General features: G+C 54.1%; 38 non-coding genes across 38 annotated transcripts; all 38 read left to right on the forward strand.

Annotated features, from left to right (window-relative positions):
• Window positions 1-661: 661 nt before the first annotated feature.
• Window positions 662-743, forward strand: trnal-aag (transfer RNA leucine (anticodon AAG)). The gene has a single exon. It is a non-coding gene; the product is annotated as a tRNA-Leu (tRNA).
• Window positions 744-898: 155 nt separating this feature from the next.
• Window positions 899-980, forward strand: trnal-uag (transfer RNA leucine (anticodon UAG)). The gene has a single exon. It is a non-coding gene; the product is annotated as a tRNA-Leu (tRNA).
• A 153-nt stretch (window positions 981-1133) lies between these two features.
• Window positions 1134-1215, forward strand: trnal-aag (transfer RNA leucine (anticodon AAG)). Its single transcript has one exon. It is a non-coding gene; the product is annotated as a tRNA-Leu (tRNA).
• Window positions 1216-1792: 577 nt separating this feature from the next.
• Window positions 1793-1874, forward strand: trnal-aag (transfer RNA leucine (anticodon AAG)). The gene has a single exon. It is a non-coding gene; the product is annotated as a tRNA-Leu (tRNA).
• Window positions 1875-2015: 141 nt separating this feature from the next.
• On the forward strand, window positions 2016-2097 carry trnal-uag (transfer RNA leucine (anticodon UAG)). The gene has a single exon. It is a non-coding gene; the product is annotated as a tRNA-Leu (tRNA).
• A 411-nt stretch (window positions 2098-2508) lies between these two features.
• Window positions 2509-2590, forward strand: trnal-aag (transfer RNA leucine (anticodon AAG)). The gene has a single exon. It is a non-coding gene; the product is annotated as a tRNA-Leu (tRNA).
• A 155-nt stretch (window positions 2591-2745) lies between these two features.
• Window positions 2746-2827, forward strand: trnal-uag (transfer RNA leucine (anticodon UAG)). Its single transcript has one exon. It is a non-coding gene; the product is annotated as a tRNA-Leu (tRNA).
• A 145-nt stretch (window positions 2828-2972) lies between these two features.
• On the forward strand, window positions 2973-3054 carry trnal-aag (transfer RNA leucine (anticodon AAG)). Its single transcript has one exon. It is a non-coding gene; the product is annotated as a tRNA-Leu (tRNA).
• Window positions 3055-3617: 563 nt separating this feature from the next.
• Window positions 3618-3699, forward strand: trnal-aag (transfer RNA leucine (anticodon AAG)). Its single transcript has one exon. It is a non-coding gene; the product is annotated as a tRNA-Leu (tRNA).
• A 141-nt stretch (window positions 3700-3840) lies between these two features.
• On the forward strand, window positions 3841-3922 carry trnal-uag (transfer RNA leucine (anticodon UAG)). The gene has a single exon. It is a non-coding gene; the product is annotated as a tRNA-Leu (tRNA).
• Window positions 3923-4333: 411 nt separating this feature from the next.
• trnal-aag (transfer RNA leucine (anticodon AAG)) lies at window positions 4334-4415 on the forward strand. Its single transcript has one exon. It is a non-coding gene; the product is annotated as a tRNA-Leu (tRNA).
• Window positions 4416-4570: 155 nt separating this feature from the next.
• trnal-uag (transfer RNA leucine (anticodon UAG)) lies at window positions 4571-4652 on the forward strand. Its single transcript has one exon. It is a non-coding gene; the product is annotated as a tRNA-Leu (tRNA).
• A 145-nt stretch (window positions 4653-4797) lies between these two features.
• trnal-aag (transfer RNA leucine (anticodon AAG)) lies at window positions 4798-4879 on the forward strand. Its single transcript has one exon. It is a non-coding gene; the product is annotated as a tRNA-Leu (tRNA).
• Window positions 4880-5443: 564 nt separating this feature from the next.
• On the forward strand, window positions 5444-5525 carry trnal-aag (transfer RNA leucine (anticodon AAG)). The gene has a single exon. It is a non-coding gene; the product is annotated as a tRNA-Leu (tRNA).
• Window positions 5526-5666: 141 nt separating this feature from the next.
• On the forward strand, window positions 5667-5748 carry trnal-uag (transfer RNA leucine (anticodon UAG)). Its single transcript has one exon. It is a non-coding gene; the product is annotated as a tRNA-Leu (tRNA).
• Window positions 5749-6159: 411 nt separating this feature from the next.
• Window positions 6160-6241, forward strand: trnal-aag (transfer RNA leucine (anticodon AAG)). Its single transcript has one exon. It is a non-coding gene; the product is annotated as a tRNA-Leu (tRNA).
• A 155-nt stretch (window positions 6242-6396) lies between these two features.
• Window positions 6397-6478, forward strand: trnal-uag (transfer RNA leucine (anticodon UAG)). Its single transcript has one exon. It is a non-coding gene; the product is annotated as a tRNA-Leu (tRNA).
• Window positions 6479-6631: 153 nt separating this feature from the next.
• Window positions 6632-6713, forward strand: trnal-aag (transfer RNA leucine (anticodon AAG)). Its single transcript has one exon. It is a non-coding gene; the product is annotated as a tRNA-Leu (tRNA).
• A 564-nt stretch (window positions 6714-7277) lies between these two features.
• On the forward strand, window positions 7278-7359 carry trnal-aag (transfer RNA leucine (anticodon AAG)). Its single transcript has one exon. It is a non-coding gene; the product is annotated as a tRNA-Leu (tRNA).
• Window positions 7360-7500: 141 nt separating this feature from the next.
• On the forward strand, window positions 7501-7582 carry trnal-uag (transfer RNA leucine (anticodon UAG)). The gene has a single exon. It is a non-coding gene; the product is annotated as a tRNA-Leu (tRNA).
• A 412-nt stretch (window positions 7583-7994) lies between these two features.
• Window positions 7995-8076, forward strand: trnal-aag (transfer RNA leucine (anticodon AAG)). The gene has a single exon. It is a non-coding gene; the product is annotated as a tRNA-Leu (tRNA).
• A 155-nt stretch (window positions 8077-8231) lies between these two features.
• trnal-uag (transfer RNA leucine (anticodon UAG)) lies at window positions 8232-8313 on the forward strand. The gene has a single exon. It is a non-coding gene; the product is annotated as a tRNA-Leu (tRNA).
• Window positions 8314-8466: 153 nt separating this feature from the next.
• On the forward strand, window positions 8467-8548 carry trnal-aag (transfer RNA leucine (anticodon AAG)). Its single transcript has one exon. It is a non-coding gene; the product is annotated as a tRNA-Leu (tRNA).
• A 554-nt stretch (window positions 8549-9102) lies between these two features.
• On the forward strand, window positions 9103-9184 carry trnal-aag (transfer RNA leucine (anticodon AAG)). The gene has a single exon. It is a non-coding gene; the product is annotated as a tRNA-Leu (tRNA).
• A 141-nt stretch (window positions 9185-9325) lies between these two features.
• Window positions 9326-9407, forward strand: trnal-uag (transfer RNA leucine (anticodon UAG)). The gene has a single exon. It is a non-coding gene; the product is annotated as a tRNA-Leu (tRNA).
• Window positions 9408-9818: 411 nt separating this feature from the next.
• trnal-aag (transfer RNA leucine (anticodon AAG)) lies at window positions 9819-9900 on the forward strand. The gene has a single exon. It is a non-coding gene; the product is annotated as a tRNA-Leu (tRNA).
• Window positions 9901-10045: 145 nt separating this feature from the next.
• Window positions 10046-10127, forward strand: trnal-aag (transfer RNA leucine (anticodon AAG)). The gene has a single exon. It is a non-coding gene; the product is annotated as a tRNA-Leu (tRNA).
• Window positions 10128-10680: 553 nt separating this feature from the next.
• trnal-aag (transfer RNA leucine (anticodon AAG)) lies at window positions 10681-10762 on the forward strand. Its single transcript has one exon. It is a non-coding gene; the product is annotated as a tRNA-Leu (tRNA).
• Window positions 10763-10903: 141 nt separating this feature from the next.
• Window positions 10904-10985, forward strand: trnal-uag (transfer RNA leucine (anticodon UAG)). Its single transcript has one exon. It is a non-coding gene; the product is annotated as a tRNA-Leu (tRNA).
• A 411-nt stretch (window positions 10986-11396) lies between these two features.
• trnal-aag (transfer RNA leucine (anticodon AAG)) lies at window positions 11397-11478 on the forward strand. The gene has a single exon. It is a non-coding gene; the product is annotated as a tRNA-Leu (tRNA).
• Window positions 11479-11633: 155 nt separating this feature from the next.
• trnal-uag (transfer RNA leucine (anticodon UAG)) lies at window positions 11634-11715 on the forward strand. The gene has a single exon. It is a non-coding gene; the product is annotated as a tRNA-Leu (tRNA).
• Window positions 11716-11860: 145 nt separating this feature from the next.
• On the forward strand, window positions 11861-11942 carry trnal-aag (transfer RNA leucine (anticodon AAG)). Its single transcript has one exon. It is a non-coding gene; the product is annotated as a tRNA-Leu (tRNA).
• A 565-nt stretch (window positions 11943-12507) lies between these two features.
• Window positions 12508-12589, forward strand: trnal-aag (transfer RNA leucine (anticodon AAG)). Its single transcript has one exon. It is a non-coding gene; the product is annotated as a tRNA-Leu (tRNA).
• Window positions 12590-12730: 141 nt separating this feature from the next.
• Window positions 12731-12812, forward strand: trnal-uag (transfer RNA leucine (anticodon UAG)). The gene has a single exon. It is a non-coding gene; the product is annotated as a tRNA-Leu (tRNA).
• A 405-nt stretch (window positions 12813-13217) lies between these two features.
• On the forward strand, window positions 13218-13299 carry trnal-aag (transfer RNA leucine (anticodon AAG)). Its single transcript has one exon. It is a non-coding gene; the product is annotated as a tRNA-Leu (tRNA).
• A 155-nt stretch (window positions 13300-13454) lies between these two features.
• trnal-uag (transfer RNA leucine (anticodon UAG)) lies at window positions 13455-13536 on the forward strand. Its single transcript has one exon. It is a non-coding gene; the product is annotated as a tRNA-Leu (tRNA).
• Window positions 13537-13689: 153 nt separating this feature from the next.
• Window positions 13690-13771, forward strand: trnal-aag (transfer RNA leucine (anticodon AAG)). Its single transcript has one exon. It is a non-coding gene; the product is annotated as a tRNA-Leu (tRNA).
• Window positions 13772-14335: 564 nt separating this feature from the next.
• Window positions 14336-14417, forward strand: trnal-aag (transfer RNA leucine (anticodon AAG)). Its single transcript has one exon. It is a non-coding gene; the product is annotated as a tRNA-Leu (tRNA).
• Window positions 14418-14466: the final 49 nt, after the last annotated feature.

Genomic DNA, 14466 nt, shown 5'->3' on the forward strand with positions numbered 1-14466 from the left:
TTGATTATTTAAAAGAAGCTACAGTGAGTGTGGATATTTCGAATGTGAACGCGAGGGCGGAGGACATCATAAAAGCAGTGACGGAAAGGATTGGAAAAGGAAACATTTTAGCGGTAAGACAAAGCAAAACAAAGAATATGAAGTGACTGTAGAAAACGTGGAAGACGTGGAGGCGTTGGTGGAAGGATTAAAAATCAAGGACACGATGTGTGAAGTTAAAAGACTCCAAAATAGAGACTATGTTGTTTCGTTCATGCACCTGCCTGTTTATATAGACGATCGAGAGATTTTAGAAAAATTGGAAGGGTGGGGAGTTACCCCTATTTCGGGCATCAAAAGACGAGTGTATCCGGGCACGACCATTGAAGATGGAACGAGATTTATTAAGTCTCGTTTTCCTAAGGAGGTTGCCTCTCTCCCATATAGCACAAAGCTAGATACAGCTGAAGGGTTTCAGTATTTCAGGGTGATGCACAGCCATCAGATTAAAACCTGTCGGCTGTGTATGAGCCCTGAACATATTATGAAAGACTGCCCTGACTTTAAGTGCTATAAATGTGAGGAGAGAGGACAACAGGATTAGACTGCAGCCGTTCCGCAGAGTCAGTATTAGGGAGGCCTTTCCACCTGGCGAAGAGACCCTTGGAAGGCAACACCAAGAGGTAGCGTGGCCGAGCTGTCTAAGGCGCTGGATTAAGGCTCCAGTCTCTTCGGGGGCGTGGGTTCGAATCCCACCGCTGCCAAGGCTGAATTTTGGAAGGCTATTGTGCCTGCACAAAAAAACTTTCCTTGCCCGCGCTCCACAGGCTTTGCAAAGAAGGTCCCGCGGCCGACGTTCCCTCTATCTTTGTGGGGGGGAAAGAGGGCAGAAAAGGGCCCACGAAGGAGTGCATTCCAGGGTAGCGTGGCCGAGTGGTCTAAGGCGCTGGATTTAGGCTCCAGTCTCTTTGGGGGTGTGGGTTTGAATCCCACCGCTGCCAGCAGCTATTTTAACCAAGGCAGGGAGGCCCTCTAACCCGCTTGGGAGCAGGTTTGTTTCACGCAAACAGGATTAGACTGCAGCCGTTCCACAGAGTCAGTATTAGGGAGGCCTTTCCACCTGTCGAAGAGACCCGTGGAGCATAACCCGACGAGGTAGCGTGGCCGAGCGGTCTAAGGCGCTGGATTAAGGCTCCAGTCTCTTCGGGGGCGTGGGTTCGAATCCCACCGCTGCCAGGGCAGTCTTTTGGAAAGCTCCTGAGGCTGCTACGCCTGAGCGAAGCGACTGGAGAAGTGACGCTGCATGCTCATCCAAACTCAGCCGCTTTCGCTTCCTTTTCCATTTAGCAAAGTCAGTGCTGGAAGCTTGACCCAGCCTCTGCTCCATCCCAACAGAGGCACACCAGTAATTTACAATCATAGGAGAGGTGCTTTAAAAAAACAAACAAACAATTCAACGAATTTGAAAAATATAATAGCGAAAAACAATGAGTAGTCTACAAGAATGGAGACAGCCAATGTCGCTCATGGAAAGTTTTGGGTGAAATAACAGCTGCCTGATCATTTTGAGTTTAAATTCAACACCGCTGGCTGCCGTTTTCACATAAGCCCCAAAGGCCTTGATTAGCGGATTCAGGTGTGCTTGATCAGAGATGGACCTCCACTCCGCAGGAAGGGGGCCACCAGGAGTAGGACTGCATACCCCTGTATAAAGGATGCCTTTACGGCGGCAAATTACAAGGCATCAGCTTGTGGCGAAGCGCGACAAGAAAAAAAATTGGCGGAAAGCAGCGGGGGGGAAGAGGGCGCAAAGGGTAGCGTGGCCGAGCGGTCTAAGGCGCTGGATTAAGGCTCCAGTCTCTTCGGGGGCGTGGGTTCGAATCCCACCGCTGCCAGGGCAGACTTGTGGAAGGCTCTTTTGCCTGAGCCAAAAAAAACTTGTACGGCCTTTGCGAAGAAGACTCGTCGGGTGCCTTTCCCTCTAGCTGTGGGGGTGAAAGAGGGCAGAAAAGGGCCCACGGAGCGAGCCGCTGCAGGGTAGCGTGGCCGAGGGGTCTAAGGCGCTGGATTTAGGCTCCAGTCTCTTCGGGGGCGTGGGTTCGAATCCCACCGCTGCCATCGGTGATTTTAACCAAGGCCGGGAGGCCCCTACGTAAGCTGTGAGAGTATGCTTACCTTGGCAGCAGCAGCAGCCAGGCCCGTCAGACAAGACGCGTCGTCTTCTCCCACAGACGATCGGCTGTGTGCTAAAGCAGGCTGACTCAATCCTGCTTCTGGGCCCCGTCTTTCCCACATGGGTGACCGACTACTCGAGGCTTAACTGCTGATGATTTGCATCACATCTTGTGTCGTTCTGTTCTTCCAAACTCATCTCAGACTTGTTGTGGTAGCAAAACATCCGCAAGCTCTAACGCGCTCGGAAGCGGGTTTGTTTCACGCAAACAGGATTAGACTGCAGCCGTTCCGCAGAGTCAGTATTAGGGAGGCCTTTCCACCTGGCGAAGAGACCCTTGGAAGGCAACACCAAGAGGTAGCGTGGCCGAGCTGTCTAAGGCGCTGGATTAAGGCTCCAGTCTCTTCGGGGGCGTGGGTTCGAATCCCACCGCTGCCAAGGCTGAATTTTGGAAGGCTATTGTGCCTGCACAAAAAAACTTTCCTTGACCGCGCTCCACAGGCTTTGCAAAGAAGGTCCCGCGGCCGACGTTCCCTCTATCTTTGTGGGGGGGAAAGAGGGCAGAAAAGGGCCCACGAAGGAGTGCGTTCCAGGGTAGCGTGGCCGAGTGGTCTAAGGCGTTGGATTTAGGCTCCAGTCTCTTTGGGGGCGTGGGTTCGAATCCCACCGCTGCCAGCAGCTATTTTAACCAAGGCCCTCTAACCCGCTTGGGAGCAGGTTTGTTTCACGCAAACAGGATTAGACTGCAGCCGTTCCGCAGAGTCAGTATTAGGGAGGCCGTTCCACCTGTCGAAGAGACCCGTGGAGCATAACCCGACGAGGTAGCGTGGCCGAGCGGTCTAAGGCGCTGGATTAAGGCTCCAGTCTCTTCGGGGGCGTGGGTTCGAATCCCACCGCTGCCAGGGCAGTCTTTTGGAAAGCTCCTGAGGCTGCTGCGACTGGAGAAGTGACGCTGCGTGCTCATCCAAACTCAGCCGCTTTCGCTTCCTTTTCCATTTAGCAAAGTCAGTGCTGGAAGCTTGACCCAGCCTCTGCTCCATCCCAACAGAGGCACACCAGTAATTTACAATCATAGGAGAGGTGCTTTAAAAAAACAAACAATTCAACGAATTTGAAAAATATAATAGCGAAAAACAATGAGTAGTCTACAAGAATGGAGACAGCCAATGTCGCTCATGGAAAGTTTTGGGTGAAATAACAGCTGCCTGATCATTTTGAGTTTAAATTCAACACCGCTGGCTGCCGTTTTCACATAAGCCCCAAAGGCCTTGATTAGCGGATTCAGGTGTGCTTGATCAGAGATGGACCTCCACTCCACAGGAAGGGGGCCACCAGGAGTAGGACTGCATACCCCTGTATAAAGGATGCCTTTACGGCGGCAAATTACAAGGCATCAGCTTGTGGCGAAGCGCGACAAGAAAAAAAATTGGCGGAAAGCAGCGGGGGGGGGGAAGAGTCCGCACAGGGTAGCGTGGCCGAGCGGTCTAAGGCGCTGGATTAAGGCTCCAGTCTCTTCGGGGGCGTGGGTTCGAATCCCACCGCTGCCAGGGCAGACTTGTGGAAGGCTCTTTTGCCTGAGCCAAAAAAAACTTGTACGGCCTTTGCGAAGAAGACTCGTCGGGTGCCTTTCCCTCTAGCTGTGGGGGTGAAAGAGGGCAGAAAAGGGCCCACGGAGCGAGCCGCTGCAGGGTAGCGTGGCCGAGGGGTCTAAGGCGCTGGATTTAGGCTCCAGTCTCTTCGGGGGCGAGGGTTCGAATCCCACCGCTGCCATCGGTGATTTTAACCAAGGCCGGGAGGCCCCTACGTATGCTGTGAGAGTATGCTTACCTTGGCAGCAGCAGCAGCCAGGCCCGTCAGACAAGACGCGTCGTCTTCTCCCACAGACGATCGGCTGTGTGCTAAAGCAGGCTGACTCAATCCTGCTTCTGGGCCCCGTCTTTCCCACATGGGTGACCGACTACTCGAGGCTTAACTGCTGATGATTTGCATCACATCTTGTGTCGTTCTGTTCTTCCAAACTCATCTCAGACTTGTTGTGGTAGCAAAACATCCGCAAGCTCTAACGCGCTCGGAAGCGGGTTTGTTTCACGCAAACAGGATTAGACTGCAGCCGTTCCGCAGAGTCAGTATTAGGGAGGCCTTTCCACCTGGCGAAGAGACCCTTGGAAGGCAACACCAAGAGGTAGCGTGGCCGAGCTGTCTAAGGCGCTGGATTAAGGCTCCAGTCTCTTCGGGGGCGTGGGTTCGAATCCCACCGCTGCCAAGGCTGAATTTTGGAAGGCTATTGTGCCTGCACAAAAAAACTTTCCTTGACCGCGCTCCACAGGCTTTGCAAAGAAGGTCCCGCGGCCGACGTTCCCTCTATCTTTGTGGGGGGGAAAGAGGGCAGAAAAGGGCCCACGAAGGAGTGCGTTCCAGGGTAGCGTGGCCGAGTGGTCTAAGGCGTTGGATTTAGGCTCCAGTCTCTTTGGGGGCGTGGGTTCGAATCCCACCGCTGCCAGCAGCTATTTTAACCAAGGCCCTCTAACCCGCTTGGGAGCAGGTTTGTTTCACGCAAACAGGATTAGACTGCAGCCGTTCCGCAGAGTCAGTATTAGGGAGGCCGTTCCACCTGTCGAAGAGACCCGTGGAGCATAACCCGACGAGGTAGCGTGGCCGAGCGGTCTAAGGCGCTGGATTAAGGCTCCAGTCTCTTCGGGGGCGTGGGTTCGAATCCCACCGCTGCCAGGGCAGTCTTTTGGAAAGCTCCTGAGGCTGCTGCGACTGGAGAAGTGACGCTGCGTGCTCATCCAAACTCAGCCGCTTTCGCTTCCTTTTCCATTTAGCAAAGTCAGTGCTGGAAGCTTGACCCAGCCTCTGCTCCATCCCAACAGAGGCACACCAGTAATTTACAATCATAGGAGAGGTGCTTTAAAAAAACAAACAATTCAACGAATTTGAAAAATATAATAGCGAAAAACAATGAGTAGTCTACAAGAATGGAGACAGCCAATGTCGCTCATGGAAAGTTTTGGGTGAAATAACAGCTGCCTGATCATTTTGAGTTTAAATTCAACACCGCTGGCTGCCGTTTTCACATAAGCCCCAAAGGCCTTGATTAGCGGATTCAGGTGTGCTTGATCAGAGATGGACCTCCACTCCGCAGGAAGGGGGCCACCAGGAGTAGGACTGCATACCCCTGTATAAAGGATGCCTTTACGGCGGCAAATTACAAGGCATCAGCTTGTGGCGAAGCGCGACAAGAAAAAAAATTGGCGGAAAGCAGCGGGGGGGGGGGAAGAGTCCGCACAGGGTAGCGTGGCCGAGCGGTCTAAGGCGCTGGATTAAGGCTCCAGTCTCTTCGGGGGCGTGGGTTCGAATCCCACCGCTGCCAGGGCAGACTTGTGGAAGGCTCTTTTGCCTGAGCCAAAAAAAACTTGTACGGCCTTTGCGAAGAAGACTCGTCGGGTGCCTTTCCCTCTAGCTGTGGGGGTGAAAGAGGGCAGAAAAGGGCCCACGGAGCGAGCCGCTGCAGGGTAGCGTGGCCGAGGGGTCTAAGGCGCTGGATTTAGGCTCCAGTCTCTTCGGGGGCGAGGGTTCGAATCCCACCGCTGCCATCGGTGATTTTAACCAAGGCCGGGAGGCCCCTACGTATGCTGTGAGAGTATGCTTACCTTGGCAGCAGCAGCAGCCAGGCCCGTCAGACAAGACGCGTCGTCTTCTCCCACAGACGATCGGCTGTGTGCTAAAGCAGGCTGACTCAATCCTGCTTCTGGGCCCCGTCTTTCCCACATGGGTGACCGACTACTCGAGGCTTAACTGCTGATGATTTGCATCACATCTTGTGTCGTTCTGTTCTTCCAAACTCATCTCAGACTTGTTGTGGTAGCAAAACATCCGCAAGCTCTAACGCGCTCGGAAGCGGGTTTGTTTCACGCAAACAGGATTAGACTGCAGCCGTTCCGCAGAGTCAGTATTAGGGAGGCCTTTCCACCTGGCGAAGAGACCCTTGGAAGGCAACACCAAGAGGTAGCGTGGCCGAGCTGTCTAAGGCGCTGGATTAAGGCTCCAGTCTCTTCGGGGGCGTGGGTTCGAATCCCACCGCTGCCAAGGCTGAATTTTGGAAGGCTATTGTGCCTGCACAAAAAAACTTTCCTTGCCCGCGCTCCACAGGCTTTGCAAAGAAGGTCCCGCGACCGACCTTCCCTCTATCTTTGTGGGGGGGAAAGAGGGCAGAAAAGGGCCCACGAAGGAGTGCGTTCCAGGGTAGCGTGGCCGAGTGGTCTAAGGCGCTGGATTTAGGCTCCAGTCTCTTTGGGGGCGTGGGTTCGAATCCCACCGCTGCCAGCAGCTATTTTAACCAAGGCAGGGAGGCCCTCTAACCCGCTTGGGAGCAGGTTTGTTTCACGCAAACAGGATTAGACTGCAGCCGTTCCGCAGAGTCAGTATTAGGGAGGCCGTTCCACCTGTCGAAGAGACCCGTGGAGCATAACCCGACGAGGTAGCGTGGCCGAGCGGTCTAAGGCGCTGGATTAAGGCTCCAGTCTCTTCGGGGGCGTGGGTTCGAATCCCACCGCTGCCAGGGCAGTCTTTTGGAAAGCTCCTGAGGCTGCTGCGACTGGAGAAGTGACGCTGCGTGCTCATCCAAACTCAGCCGCTTTCGCTTCCTTTTCCATTTAGCAAAGTCAGTGCTGGAAGCTTGACCCAGCCTCTGCTCCATCCCAACAGAGGCACACCAGTAATTTACAATCATAGGAGAGGTGCTTTAAAAAAACAAACAAACAATTCAACGAATTTGAAAAATATAATAGTGAAAAACAATGAGTAGTCTACAAGAATGGAGACAGCCAATGTCGCTCATGGAAAGTTTTGGGTGAAATAACAGCTGCCTGATCATTTTGAGTTTAAATTCAACACCGCTGGCTGCCGTTTTCACATAAGCCCCAAAGGCCTTGATTAGCGGATTCAGGTGTGCTTGATCAGAGATGGACCTCCACTCCGCAGGAAGGGGGCCACCAGGAGTAGGACTGCATACCCCTGTATAAAGGATGCCTTTACGGCGGCAAATTACAAGGCATCAGCTTGTGGCGAAGCGTGACAAGAAAAAAAATTGGCGGAAAGCAGCGGGGGGGAAGAGGCCGCACAGGGTAGCGTGGCCGAGCGGTCTAAGGCGCTGGATTAAGGCTCCAGTCTCTTCGGGGGCGTGGGTTCGAATCCCACCGCTGCCAGGGCAGACTTGTGGAAGGCTCTTTTGCCTGAGCCAAAAAAAACTTGTACGGCCTTTGCGAAGAAGACTCGTCGGGTGCCTTTCCCTCTAGCTGTGGGGGTGAAAGAGGGCAGAAAAGGGCCCACGGAGCGAGCCGCTGCAGGGTAGCGTGGCCGAGGGGTCTAAGGCGCTGGATTTAGGCTCCAGTCTCTTCGGGGGCGTGGGTTCGAATCCCACCGCTGCCATCGGTGATTTTAACCAAGGCCGGGAGGCCCCTACGTATGCTGTGAGAGTATGCTTACCTTGGCAGCAGCAGCAGCCAGGCCCTGTCAGACAAGACGCGTCGTCTTCTCCCACAGACGATCGGCTGTGTGCTAAAGCAGGCTGACTCAATCCTGCTTCTGGGCCCCGTCTTTCCCACATGGGTGACCGACTACTCGAGGCTTAACTGCTGATGATTTGCATCACATCTTGTGTCGTTCTGTTCTTCCAAACTCATCTCAGACTTGTTGTGGTAGCAAAACATCCGCAAGCTCTAACGCGCTCGGAAGCGGGTTTGTTTCACGCAAACAGGATTAGACTGCAGCCGTTCCGCAGAGTCAGTATTAGGGAGGCCTTTCCACCTGGCGAAGAGACCCTTGGAAGGCAACACCAAGAGGTAGCGTGGCCGAGCTGTCTAAGCCACTGGATTAAGGCTCCAGTCTCTTCGGGGGCGTGGGTTCGAATCCCACCGCTGCCAAGGCTGAATTTTGGAAGGCTATTGTGCCTGCACAAAAAAACTTTCCTTGCCCGCGCTCCACAGGCTTTGCAAAGAAGGTCCCGCGGCCGACGTTCCCTCTATCTTTGTGGGGGGGAAAGAGGGCAGAAAAGGGCCCACGAAGGAGTGCGTTCCAGGGTAGCGTGGCCGAGTGGTCTAAGGCGCTGGATTTAGGCTCCAGTCTCTTTGGGGGCGTGGGTTCGAATCCCACCGCTGCCAGCAGCTATTTTAACCAAGGCAGGGAGGCCCTCTAACCCGCTTGGGAGCAGGTTTGTTTCACGCAAACAGGATTAGACTGCAGCCGTTCCGCAGAGTCAGTATTAGGGAGGCCGTTCCACCTGTCGAAGAGACCCGTGGAGCATAACCCGACGAGGTAGCGTGGCCGAGCGGTCTAAGGCGCTGGATTAAGGCTCCAGTCTCTTCGGGGGCGTGTGTTCGAATCCCACCGCTGCCAGGGCAGTCTTTTGGAAAGCTCCTGAGGCTGCTGCGACTGGAGAAGTGACGCTGCGTGCTCATCCAAACTCAGCCGCTTTCGCTTCCTTTTCCATTTAGCAAAGTCAGTGCTGGAAGCTTGACCCAGCCTCTGCTCCATCCCAACAGAGGCACACCAGTAATTTACAATCATAGGAGAGGTGCTTTAAAAAAACAAACAAACAATTCAACGAATTTGAAAAATATAATAGCGAAAAACAATGAGTAGTCTACAAGAATGGAGACAGCCAATGTCGCTCATGGAAAGTTTTGGGTGAAATAACAGCTGCCTGATCATTTTGAGTTTAAATTCAACACCGCTGGCTGCCGTTTTCACATAATTGATTAGCGGATTCAGGTGTGCTTGATCAGAGATGGACCTCCACTCCGCAGGAAGGGGGCCACCAGGAGTAGGACTGCATACCCCTGTATAAAGGATGCCTTTACGGCGGCAAATTACAAGGCATCAGCTTGTGGCGAAGCGCGACAAGAAAAAAAATTGGCGGAAAGCAGCGGGGGGGGGGAGAGGCCGCACAGGGTAGCGTGGCTGAGCGGTCTAAGGCGCTGGATTAAGGCTCCAGTCTCTTCGGGGGCGTGGGTTCGAATCCCACCGCTGCCAGGGCAGACTTGTGGAAAGCTCTTTTGCCTGAGCCAAAAAAAACTTGTACGGCCTTTGCGAAGAAGACTCGTCGGGTGCCTTTCCCTCTAGCTGTGGGGGTGAAAGAGGGCAGAAAAGGGCCCACGGAGCGAGCCGCTGCAGGGTAGCGTGGCCGAGGGGTCTAAGGCGCTGGATTTAGGCTCCAGTCTCTTCGGGGGCGTGGGTTCGAATCCCACCGCTGCCATCGGTGATTTTAACCAAGGCCGGGAGGCCCCTACGTATGCTGTGAGAGTATGCTTACCTTGGCAGCAGCAGCAGCCAGGCCCGTCAGACAAGACGCGTCGTCTTCTCCCACAGACGATCGGCTGTGTGCTAAAGCAGGCTGACTCAATCCTGCTTCTGGGCCCCGTCTTTCCCACATGGGTGACCGACTACTCGAGGCTTAACTGCTGATGATTTGCATCACATCTTGTGTCGTTCTGTTCTTCCAAACTCATCTCAGACTTGTTGTGGTAGCAAAACATCCGCAAGCTCTAACGCGCTCGGAAGCGGGTTTGTTTCACGCAAACAGGATTAGACTGCAGCCGTTCCGCAGAGTCAGTATTAGGGAGGCCTTTCCACCTGGCGAAGAGACCCTTGGAAGGCAACACCAAGAGGTAGCGTGGCCGAGCTGTCTAAGGCGCTGGATTAAGGCTCCAGTCTCTTCGGGGGCGTGGGTTCGAATCCCACCGCTGCCAGCAGCTATTTTAACCAAGGCCCTCTAACCCGCTTGGGAGCAGGTTTGTTTCACGCAAACAGGATTAGACTGCAGCCGTTCCGCAGAGTCAGTATTAGGGAGGCCGTTCCACCTGTCGAAGAGACCCGTGGAGCATAACCCGACGAGGTAGCGTGGCCGAGCGGTCTAAGGCGCTGGATTAAGGCTCCAGTCTCTTCGGGGGTGTGGGTTCGAATCCCACCGCTGCCAGGGCAGTCTTTTGGAAAGCTCCTGAGGCTGCTGCGACTGGAGAAGTGACGCTGCGTGCTCATCCAAACTCAGCCGCTTTCGCTTCCTTTTCCATTTAGCAAAGTCAGTGCTGGAAGCTTGACCCAGCCTCTGCTCCATCCCAACAGAGGCACACCAGTAATTTACAATCATAGGAGAGGTGCTTTAAAAAAACAAACAAACAATTCAACGAATTTGAAAAATATAATAGCGAAAAACAATGAGTAGTCTACAAGAATGGAGACAGCCAATGTCGCTCATGGAAAGTTTTGGGTGAAATAACAGCTGCCTGATCATTTTGAGTTTAAATTCAACACCGCTGGCTGCCGTTTTCACATAATTGATTAGCGGATTCAGGTGTGCTTGATCAGAGATGGACCTCCACTCCGCAGGAAGGGGGCCACCAGGAGTAGGACTGCATACCCCTGTATAAAGGATGCCTTTACGGCGGCAAATTACAAGGCATCAGCTTGTGGCGAAGCGCGACAAGAAAAAAAATTGGCGGAAAGCAGCGGGGGGGGAAGAGGCCGCACAGGGTAGCGTGGCCGAGCGGTCTAAGGCGCTGGATTAAGGCTCCAGTCTCTTCGGGGGCGTGGGTTCGAATCCCACCGCTGCCAGGGCAGACTTGTGGAAGGCTCTTTTGCCTGAGCCAAAAAAAACTTGTACGGCCTTTGCGAAGAAGACTCGTCGGGTGCCTTTCCCTCTAGCTGTGGGGGTGAAAGAGGGCAGAAAAGGGCCCACGGAGCGAGCCGCTGCAGGGTAGCGTGGCCGAGGGGTCTAAGGCGCTGGATTTAGGCTCCAGTCTCTTCGGGGGCGTGGGTTCGAATCCCACCGCTGCCATCGGTGATTTTAACCAAGGCCGGGAGGCCCCTACGTATGCTGTGAGAGTATGCTTACCTTGGCAGCAGCAGCAGCCAGGCCCGTCAGACAAGACGCGTCGTCTTCTCCCACAGACGATCGGCTGTGTGCTAAAGCAGGCTGACTCAATCCTGCTTCTGGGCCCCGTCTTTCCCACATGGGTGACCGACTACTCGAGGCTTAACTGCTGATGATTTGCATCACATCTTGTGTCGTTCTGTTCTTCCAAACTCATCTCAGACTTGTTGTGGTAGCAAAACATCCGCAAGCTCTAACGCGCTCGGAAGCGGGTTTGTTTCACGCAAACAGGATTAGACTGCAGCCGTTCCGCAGAGTCAGTATTAGGGAGGCCTTTCCACCTGGCGAAGAGACCCTTGGAAGGCAACACCAAGAGGTAGCGTGGCCGAGCTGTCTAAGGCGCTGGATTAAGGCTCCAGTCTCTTCGGGGGCGTGGGTTCGAATCCCACCGCTGCCAAGGCTGAATTTTGGAAGGCTATTGTGCCTGCACAAAAAAACTTTCCTTGCCCGCGCTCCACAGGCTTTGCAAAGAAGGTCCCGCGGCCGACGTTCCCTCTATCTTTGTGGGGGGGAAAGAGGGCAGAAAAGGGCCCACGAAGGAGTGCGTTCCAGGGTAGCGTGGCCGAGTGGTCTAAGGCGCTGGATTTAGGCTCCAGTCTCTTTGGGGGCGTCGGTTCGAATCCCACCGCTGCCAGCAGCTATTTTAACCAAGGCCCTCTAACCCGCTTGGGAGCAGGTTTGTTTCACGCAAACAGGATTAGACTGCAGCCGTTCCGCAGAGTCAGTATTAGGGAGGCCGTTCCACCTGTCGAAGAGACCCGTGGAGCATAACCCGACGAGGTAGCGTGGCCGAGCGGTCTAAGGCGCTGGATTAAGGCTCCAGTCTCTTCGGGGGCGTGGGTTCGAATCCCACCGCTGCCAGGGCAGTCTTTTGGAAAGCTCCTGAGGCTGCTGCGACTGGAGAAGTGACGCTGCGTGCTCATCCAAACTCAGCCGCTTTCGCTTCCTTTTCCATTTAGCAAAGTCAGTGCTGGAAGCTTGACCCAGCCTCTGCTCCATCCCAACAGAGGCACACCAGTAATTTACAATCATAGGAGAGGTGCTTTAAAAAAACAAACAATTCAACGAATTTGAAAAATATAATAGCGAAAAACAATGAGTAGTCTACAAGAATGGAGACAGCCAATGTCGCTCATGGAAAGTTTTGGGTGAAATAACAGCTGCCTGATCATTTTGAGTTTAAATTCAACACCGCTGGCTGCCGTTTTCACATAAGCCCCAAAGGCCTTGATTAGCGGATTCAGGTGTGCTTGATCAGAGATGGACCTCCACTCCGCAGGAAGGGGGCCACCAGGAGTAGGACTGCATACCCCTGTATAAAGGATGCCTTTACGGCGGCAAATTACAAGGCATCAGCTTGTGGCGAAGCGCGACAAGAAAAAAAATTGGCGGAAAGCAGCGGGGGGGGGGGGAAGAGTCCGCACAGGGTAGCGTGGCCGAGCGGTCTAAGGCGCTGGATGAAGGCTCCAGTCTCTTCGGGGGCGTGGGTTCGAATCCCACCGCTGCCAGGGCAGACTTGTGGAAGGCTCTTTTGCCTGAGCCAAAAAAAACTTGTACGGCCTTTGCGAAGAAGACTCGTCGGGTGCCTTTCCCTCTAGCTGTGGGGGTGAAAGAGGGCAGAAAAGGGCCCACGGAGCGAGCCGCTGCAGGGTAGCGTGGCCGAGGGGTCTAAGGCGCTGGATTTAGGCTCCAGTCTCTTCGGGGGCGTGGGTTCGAATCCCACCGCTGCCATCGGTGATTTTAACCAAGGCCGGGAGGCCCCTACGTATGCTGTGAGAGTATGCTTACCTTGGCAGCAGCCAGGCCCGTCAGACAAGACGCGTCGTCTTCTCCCACAGACGATCGGCTGTGTGCTAAAGCAGGCTGACTCAATCCTGCTTCTGGGCCCCGTCTTTCCCACATGGGTGACCGACTACTCGAGGCTTAACTGCTGATGATTTGCATCACATCTTGTGTCGTTCTGTTCTTCCAAACTCATCTCAGACTTGTTGTGGTAGCAAAACATCCGCAAGCTCTAACGCGCTCGGAAGCGGGTTTGTTTCACGCAAACAGGATTAGACTGCAGCCGTTCCGCAGAGTCAGTATTAGGGAGGCCTTTCCACCTGGCGAAGAGACCCTTGGAAGGCAACACCAAGAGGTAGCGTGGCCGAGCTGTCTAAGGCGCTGGATTAAGGCTCCAGTCTCTTCGGGGGCGTGGGTTCGAATCCCACCGCTGCCAAGGCTGAATTTTGGAAGGCTATTGTGCCTGCACAAAAAAACTTTCCTTGCCCGCGCTCCACAGGCTTTGCAAAGAAGGTCCCGCGGCCGACGTTCCCTCTATCTTTGTGGGGGGGAAAGAGGGCAGAAAAGGGCCCACGAAGGAGTGCGTTCCAGGGTAGCGTGGCCGAGTGGTCTAAGCCGCTGGATTTAGGCTCCATTCTCTTTGGGGGCGTGGGTTCGAATCCCACCGCTGCCAGCAGCTATTTTAACCAAGGCAGGGAGGCCCTCTAACCCGCTTGGGAGCAGGTTTGTTTCACGCAAACAGGATTAGACTGCAGCCGTTCCGCAGAGTCAGTATTAGGGAGGCCGTTCCACCTGTCGAAGAGACCCGTGGAGAATAACCCGACGAGGTAGCGTGGCCGAGCGGTCTAAGGCGCTGGATTAAGGCTCCAGTCTCTTCGGGGGCGTGGGTTCGAATCCCACCGCTGCCAGGGCAGTCTTTTGGAAAGCTCCTGAGGCTGCTGCGACTGGAGAAGTGACGCTGCGTGCTCATCCAAACTCAGCCGCTTTCGCTTCCTTTTCCATTTAGCAAAGTCAGTGCTGGAAGCTTGACCCAGCCTCTGCTCCATCCCAACAGAGGCACACCAGTAATTTACAATCATAGGAGAGGTGCTTTAAAAAAACAAACAAACAATTCAACGAATTTGAAAAATATAATAGCGAAAAACAATGAGTAGTCTACAAGAATGGAGACAGCCAATGTCGCTCATGGAAAGTTTTGGGTGAAATAACAGCTGCCTGATCATTTTGAGTTTAAATTCAACACCGCTGGCTGCCGTTTTCACATAAGCCCCAAAGGCCTTGATTAGCGGATTCAGGTGTGCTTGATCAGAGATGGACCTCCACTCCGCAGGAAGGGGGCCACCAGGAGTAGGACTGCATACCCCTGTATAAAGGATGCCTTTACGGCGGCAAATTACAAGGCATCAGCTTGTGGCGAAGCGCGACAAGAAAAAAAATTGGCGGAAAGCAGCGGGGGGGAAGAGGCCGCACAGGGTAGCGTGGCCGAGCGATCTAAGGCGCTGGATTAAGGCTCCAGTCTCTTCGGGGGTGTGGGTTCGAATCCCACCGCTGCCAGGGCAGACTTGTGGAAGGCTCTTTTGCCTGAGCCAAAAAAAACTTGTAC

This window comes from Garra rufa, chromosome 22, assembly GCF_049309525.1.
Source record: "Garra rufa chromosome 22, GarRuf1.0, whole genome shotgun sequence".
NCBI lineage: Eukaryota > Metazoa > Chordata > Actinopteri > Cypriniformes > Cyprinidae > Garra > Garra rufa.